The sequence below is a fragment of the Eubalaena glacialis genome, chromosome 3 (assembly GCF_028564815.1).
Source record: "Eubalaena glacialis isolate mEubGla1 chromosome 3, mEubGla1.1.hap2.+ XY, whole genome shotgun sequence".
NCBI lineage: Eukaryota > Metazoa > Chordata > Mammalia > Artiodactyla > Balaenidae > Eubalaena > Eubalaena glacialis.
In genome coordinates, this window is record NC_083718.1 from 12,256,662 (window position 1) to 12,262,700 (window position 6,039).

The 6,039-nt window shown below is 36.5% G+C and overlaps 1 pseudogene; it reads left to right on the forward strand.

Moving 5' to 3' along the window:
- Positions 1-2,235: 2,235 nt before the first annotated feature.
- Positions 2,236-3,209, forward strand: LOC133087712 (S-adenosylmethionine decarboxylase proenzyme-like; annotated as a pseudogene).
- Positions 3,210-6,039: the final 2,830 nt, after the last annotated feature.

Genomic DNA, 6,039 nt, shown 5'->3' on the forward strand with positions numbered 1-6,039 from the left:
CTACCTTATAGTATAGCTTTAACTTTATAATACTAGAGCCACTTTTTTTTTTTTTTTTTGGTTTCTAGCAGCTCATATAGCTTTAACTTTATTAAATCTAGAGCTAGTGTTGAGTTATCTAGCAGTTTAGACTTTGACTTCCTTCAAAAATGAGAGCTAGAGCCCTTTCTAAATGATCATTATGCTGCCATTAAGCATTTTATCTCAAGTCACAAAGACTCATTCATTGAACATTTGGGCTAACTATTATTTCTGAAGGCATGTATTCAACTTCACCATTAACATGTTCTCTACTACTTTTTAAAATCCTCTATTAAAACCGCAACCAAAACTCTCAATTGCAACGCCATAGCACAGGAATAAACACGAAGTCTGAATAAAATATCTTTGCCTCCATCATTTGCATTTCCACGAGGTCACCTCTCTATGTATCCAAAACGTGATAAGGAGTGATATCATTTCTAGTTAATGTACCTTTTCCCAAAAGCACTTTAGATTTCAAAATAAATTATGTGAGAGATTTGACTATAATTTGCCCGCCTTTGTAGGTACTTAAATATAAGCTGATTTCCTGCTTTCTGAAGGAAATTTTGAGGGACAAAACACCCCATGAATCTTACTTGGGCATATGTGTTTACTTAGGTTGATGACCACCAGCCACTATGATGCCTGATCATAGTAAGCATTCAGTAAATGTTTTCTTTACCCAGTAACAATTTCAAGGGTATATGCAGTTCACAAATGTGAATGCATTACTATTTGTATTTATATACATACACTTAAAATGTCATTTGGAAAAATCGACTTGGGAAGTGTGTCCTGCATACATCATCTCCATTTTCAAATTTCTATAATTATTTTGAGGCACAAAATATATCTGGTTATAACCTGAGGGAAACTCAGACAGTGCCTGCCCTCTCACTAGGGGACATCTTTCCCCTCGATGACAGGCAGATCTGTCATAGGGACAGATGATTTATCTCCTCTGATTTCATCCAGTAAAGACGCCCTATACAAGGTGAAGTGATAATTTTCCTCAGAGTTAACATGTCCAATGTCTCATCTTTCATTCTAGTCCTTGTGAAATGACATCGAACACTAAATTGGGAACTAATTTTGGTTGTGAGGTTTGGCTGCCTGCCCACTTCCCTGGGAAAACAAGCAAATTAACGGTACTTTTTAGTCATAGAAGTTATATGATACCTGGAGCTGGCTTTTTAGTCTGGGGATTTTTTTTTTTTTCTTTTAATCTACACTGGAAAAGCAAAAGAAAAATATATATGACAAGGAGTTTTGCAAAAAAATATGTTTTGCCAGAAAATAAATCAAAATGAAATATACAAAGTGCTGTATCTGTGAAAAAAATATAACAAGTTAGGGGAACTTTAGGTGAAGGAGTGTGGTCTGTGGTATACTTGACTACAACACTAAAATATGCCATTAATTCAGTATGATTTTAGGAAAAAAATCAACTCTCACAATTATTTGAGAGTAAAAATTCAACCAGTCAACCTATTATGTTCATCCAGCAAGAAAACTTCAGCAAGAAAACTTGTTTGTAAATGTTTGTCTTTAGAACAGTCTTATAATTCATTTTCTGAATGCACTTATTTTAGCACATAAATAGCGTAGTCAAGTGTGACTTGACTGAAGTGTGTTTGTGTTTGGGTAAGCAAAAGATTTATGTGATAAGCTAAATTCTAACCTACATAGTTACATATTTTTCCTTGATGAATACAATTGATGATGGGTTATATAATTTATTAGGAAGGTGTATTAGCAGTGAGGCACTTAGAAATAGAGAAGTTATATGACTTTAGGTTATAAAGACAAACTAAGAATAGAGAAAGGTTGTGCTTTCTAAAGTTTATGATTATTTTATAAAATGGACACGTTAGGCTCCCACAGTATGGCCGGCGACATTAGCCAGCGCTCGCTCTGCTCTCTCTAACGGGGCAACAGCGGACTGCAAGAGACTGAGCTGTATCTGCCTCTGCTTCCAACAGACTCACGTTCAACCTTCGCTCACGAAAAAAAAAAAAAAAAAAAAAAAAAAGCCGGGAAAATTTTATTAACCCTTTTTTAAAAAAAGTTAATGTAAAATTATAGCAAAAAAGGAACCTGAACTTTAGTAACACAGCTGGAACAATCTGCAGCGGCGGCGGCAGCGGCGGGAGAAGAGATTTAATTTAGTTGATTTTCTGTGGTTCTTGGTCGTTCACTAGTCTCACGGTGATGGAAGCTGCACATTTTTTCGAAGGGACCGAGAAGCTGCTGGAGGTTTGGTTCTCCAGGCAGCAACCTGACGCAAACCAAGGATCTGGGGATCTTCGCACCATCCCAAGATCCGAGTGGGACATAGTCTGGAAGGATGTGCAATGTTCAATCATAAGTGTGACAAAAACTGGCAAGCAGGAAGCTTGTGTACTCAGTGAGAGTAGCATGTTTGTCTCCAAGAGACGTTTCATTTTGAAGACATGTAGTACCACCCTCTTGCTGAAAGCACTGGTTCCCCTGTTGAAACTTCCTAGGGATTACAGTGGGTTTGACTCAATTCAAAGCTTCTTTTATTCTCCTAAGAATTTCATGACGCCGCCTCACCAAGGGTACCCACACCGGAATTTCCAGGAAGAAATAGAGTTCCTTAATGCAATTTTCCCAAATGGAGCAGCATATTGTATGGGACACATGAATTCTGATTGTTGGTACTTGTATACTTTGGATTTCCCAGAGAGTTGGGTAATCAATCAGCCAGATCAAACCCTGGAAATTCTGATGAGTGAGCTTGACCCAGCGGTTACTGCAAAGGATGTCATTCATGAGAGTGGAATTCGTGACCTGATACCAGGTTCTGTCATTGATGCCACACTGTTCAATCCTTGTGGGTATTCAATGAACGGAATGAAATCGGATGGAACTTATTGGACTATTCACATCACTCCAGAACCAGAATTTTCTTATGTTAGCTTGAAACAAACTTAAGTCAGACCTCCTATGATGACCTGATCAGGAAAGTTGTGGAAGTCTTCAAGCCAGGAAAATTTGTGACCACCCTGCTTGTAAATCAGAGTTCTAAATGTCTCACAGTACTTTCTTCGCCCCAGAAGATTGAAGGTTTTAAACCTCTTGATTGCCAGAGAGCTATGTTCAATGATTACAGTTTTGTTTTTACCAGTTTTGCTAAGAAGCAGCAACAACAGCAGAGTTGATTAAGAAAAATGAAGAAAAAACGCAAAAAGAGAACACACATAGAAGAAGGTGGTGGCTGCTTTTTAGATACTGATACCAAGGGCCATGCTTTCCATAACCACCACCTTGTAGTTGCAGAAAGCCCTAGATGTGATGATAGTGTAATCATTTTGAATTGTATGCATATTATATCACAGAGTTAGGTATCTTGCATGAATGCTCTCTTCTGTGTTTAGGTATCCCATGCCATTCTTGCTGTGAAATTGAAGTGCATGTAGAAAAAACCTTTTACTATATGAAACTTTACAACACTTGTGAAAACAATTCAATTTGGTTTATGCACAGTGTAATATTTCTCCAGGTATCATCCAAAATTCCCCACAGACAAGGTTTTCATCCTCATTAGGTGTTGGCCTCAGCCTAGCCATCTGGGACTGTTCTATTAAATTGCTACCAGGATTTTGCATCTAGTTACCTCCACTTTCTAGAACATATTCTCTACTAATGTTATTGAAACAAATTTCTACTTCATACAGATGTTTTTCCAGCACCAATCAAAGTTCTTCTTCCACGAGTCGAGTCCTCTAAGAAAATGACTGCAGTTATCCATTTTGCGTATTAATATCTCACTGCTTCCTATACTTGTGTGACTTTAATTGATTCATTCCTCACCATGGTGTCTCCCTCCCAACCACACCCCCTCCATAAAGCAATACACTGTTACACTGTGGGTTTACACTAACCTTATACCCCAGAGGGGGAATGGGGGGATGGACCCTGGGCTTAATTTTCTTTTAACGTCAAGGGAGTTTGGCATTTTTCATTACCATGAGCTCTTTGGAATAAGCTGGTGTTGATTAGCAAAGAAGGTGTGGATTGATACTAGGGAATATTGGCAGAACTGTATGGAAACTGTATGCCATTCTGTGCCCCCCATTAAATGAGGTTAGCTTCTCATGAGTACCATGCCTTTATTAACTTGCTAAGTGGTAGTATAAAAGAATTATCACTAAATTTGTTAGCAAGGAGATTTAAGATAAAGGTTGTATTGGATTCAACAAGTCAAGTCAGCTCAGATGATTCACCTTAACTTTTACTTTTGTAGCCATTTCCACTGATTTCTATTAAGGATATGCCATAAACTTTGGTTTAAAGCAGAATCGACGTCTTTGCCATCTTGTGACTTAAAAACCTCTGTGACTTTGTGATGCATGTGATAGTGTCCTGACAGTTCCTCTTACTGGTATTTCTTTCACCATGGAGTAACATCAAGTGATGAATGAGAACTATTCAGGTTATTCAGACATACTACACAGTGAAGCAGAATCCTATCCATAAAACATAACATACAAAATTCCAAAATGGTCAAAGGGAAATGACTAGAAATACAGGCTTAAAAGAGTTGGCATCTTTTAGCTGTATTTGCTAATATGGACATTTAAGCAGTTGAGAAAAGAGGAAAGTTGACTCAATTTTGTATTTCTTGTCCTCAAACAATTTTTGATTCTTTCTGGATTGATGCAGTGATGTTTTTGTATTTATAAATGAAACACTTTTTTTTTAGTGTTTCTAAACATAAATTCTACTTGGCTTGAAATCAAGTGGTTGGAACACTTTTGACTTTTAAACATGTTGTTGATTCAAAGCTTCATTGAAGAAGCTTTCAATCAATGGATCAGTCCAATTCTGTAATTAGTGCACAGTACCTAATGTTTTGGTGCTATTATGAGGACCAATGCTCAAAGTGGATTTTGTTCTTGAACAGTGTTCCAGTAGATTTGATGAACATTTATTGGCTTGAGGTCTGATTTCCCCCCCCCCCTTAATAGATTTAAGATTTCTATTTAATGCTGAAAAACTGCACAAATTTGTATGGAACCAGGCCTAGAAAAATGAAAACTATAGATTGAATAGTAATCTAAATTAATCCTAGTGTATATGATAGAGGAGGGAAAATTTTGGTGCCATAATTTCTCTCTTCATGGTGTTGGACTTAAATCAGTTGAAATGTATTTCTGTACCATAATTTAAGCTTCAATAAAGGTTTGCTTAATTCATTGTCTAGTGACATTCAGAAAGTTTTCTGTTGATGTATTTTTTTTTAAATAGTATACATGACCAAATACTAAACATTTAAAGTTTTTATAATTAATTGAGTAAATCAGTATTTAATGATCATTTTTTAAGATTTATGGGAGTTGTCATAAAGATAAGATCTTTAAGCTCCTGGGAGAACAGATTTAAACTTTTTTTGTGTTAGTGGCTTCATACCTGAAGCTCAAAGGAAATCATCCGGGCTATATACCAGGATATCAAAGAGTAGAAAGGGTGTAAGTAGTAAGAATAAGCATGCTAAAGTTTGGAGCTAGAAAAGTGAAAAGTTTGGAGGTGGAATAGTCTAACATTTATTATGAAATAGGCTCTTGATGGTGGGGTGGGGCAGAGTTTAATTCATGGTTATTTCTATTAACTAGAACAGAGTTATAAGCTTTTGATCATTGTGCCATGCAGGTACATATCTCATCATCAGGCAGAATTTCAGTTCTTCAGTCTCATCTACAATAAGCTAAAATCTGGAATCTTATAAAAATGTGTATTTGGATCTTTCTCAGAATAAGCTTATCAGAATATTGTCCAAAATCTGAGTTAAAAAGGGTTGATCATAGAAAAGCAGGTTGTTACATATGTGTGCAATACCTACAGCACCAGATTCTTTTACCTGAACAGGTAACTGAGTTTGGCAGACACTTGGTGTTAATCAGATTCTGGGACATAATCTGAAAAATATGGTAAATGTGATATCACACTATGAAAGATAAAAGGCTTTTATTGTCCTAGCCAGATAACTCA